The following is a 1255-nucleotide window of genomic DNA, read 5'->3' as shown; positions in this document are numbered from 1 at the left end:
GAGTGTGTGTGTGTGTAAAACATAAACTCCCTTTATTTTTTTTAAGTGTCGTATCTTAAACAGGCATCGGCGTTCTTTGCTCATTATTCAGTCCTTTGATCGGCCACTCGCAGAGAGATGTCCTCTTATTCTTATCTTTCCTCACCAGCCACAAACTGTTCAGGTATTTCCAAGAAAGTTTGTCTGGGTCTAGTCCTGCTTTGTTTACCTTCAAATTTACCTGGGAGAGCTAGATGTTCAAGTGACCCAGAAACTGAATTTGTCTCAATGAGCTTCTGCAAGTATTACCCTCTTTAATTCCTTTTTCGTCCAAGAAATTATCTACAGTCTTCTGAGAAACCACATAAACCTTGTTGCGTAATTTATTCCTTTTTGTCCTGTAGCACAGAGACCACATCCGATGACTTACCAGTGTTTCGGCTGTCCAGAAATGGACTGGAGAAAGTCAAACTTCAAAATAACACGGTAAGGTGTAGCATTGATGTGTCATTGATCCCAACGATTAGATTCATTCATTTACAACCCTCCCCCCCCCCAAAAAAAAGCCCCCCCAAAACGTTGCCTTAAAACTACTGAACTATTTCTCCAAAGAAGCTGATCGAGGCCTTCTCTCTCATTCTATTTGTAAAACTCCCGAAAAAGGTACAAGACATGTTTAGGACTACCCAAAGATGAAAATCCAGAAAAAAACAAAAACAAATGACATTTAAAGACGCATTATACTTCCAATAATACTACTTTCATATTCAGGTGGCTCGAAAATGCATGTGTAAAGGGGGGCTCTGCCTATGGACCTTCACTGGGGGTGGGGTGGGGGAGTGACCAGTGACATGCCCATTAGCTCTTTAAATTTAGCACTCTGTTGACTCCAGGCTGTGGATATATTCAATCTCAACCATTAAAACATATCCCAAATATCTCAGACTTCTCCTTTTTATGACTGTGTGGATATACGTGTGTTCAATCCCAGCTCTTTCCGGCGTCATCATTTGTCATAAATGAATTTCATTTATTAATAAGCAATCTACCGTATTTCTTTTCATTTCAGGAGTCCAGAGTGTACACAGCACGGGGATCTCAAGGAGTCTTCAGGCTCACACGGAGCAACGCTAAGAGGAATAGCTATGAACTTGTAGGTACACTTTGGAACATAAACAGGTGGAATTCGAGAGAAGAGAGAGAGAGAGAGAGAGAGAGAGAGAGAGAGAGAGAGAGAGAGACAAAGAGACAGAGAGAGAGTGAGAGAGAGAGAGAG

General features: G+C 41.4%; 1 long non-coding RNA gene across 1 annotated transcript in view; it reads left to right on the top strand.

Moving 5' to 3' along the window:
• The window catches only part of LOC106011771, a 2064-nt gene extending 903 nt beyond the window's left edge, over nt 1-1161 (top strand). The window contains exons 2-3 of the long non-coding RNA XR_001184846.2: nt 384-465; nt 1049-1161. This is a non-coding gene — a long non-coding RNA (uncharacterized LOC106011771). The remainder of the gene's footprint in view (nt 1-383; nt 466-1048) is intronic.
• Nucleotides 1162-1255: the final 94 nt, after the last annotated feature.

The sequence above is a fragment of the Aplysia californica genome, unplaced genomic scaffold (genome assembly GCF_000002075.1).
Source record: "Aplysia californica isolate F4 #8 unplaced genomic scaffold, AplCal3.0 scaffold00179, whole genome shotgun sequence".
Lineage (NCBI taxonomy): Eukaryota > Metazoa > Mollusca > Gastropoda > Aplysiida > Aplysiidae > Aplysia > Aplysia californica.
The sequence above is the reverse complement of the archived record's forward strand: the minus strand, read 5'-3'. Positions and strand labels throughout refer to the sequence as shown.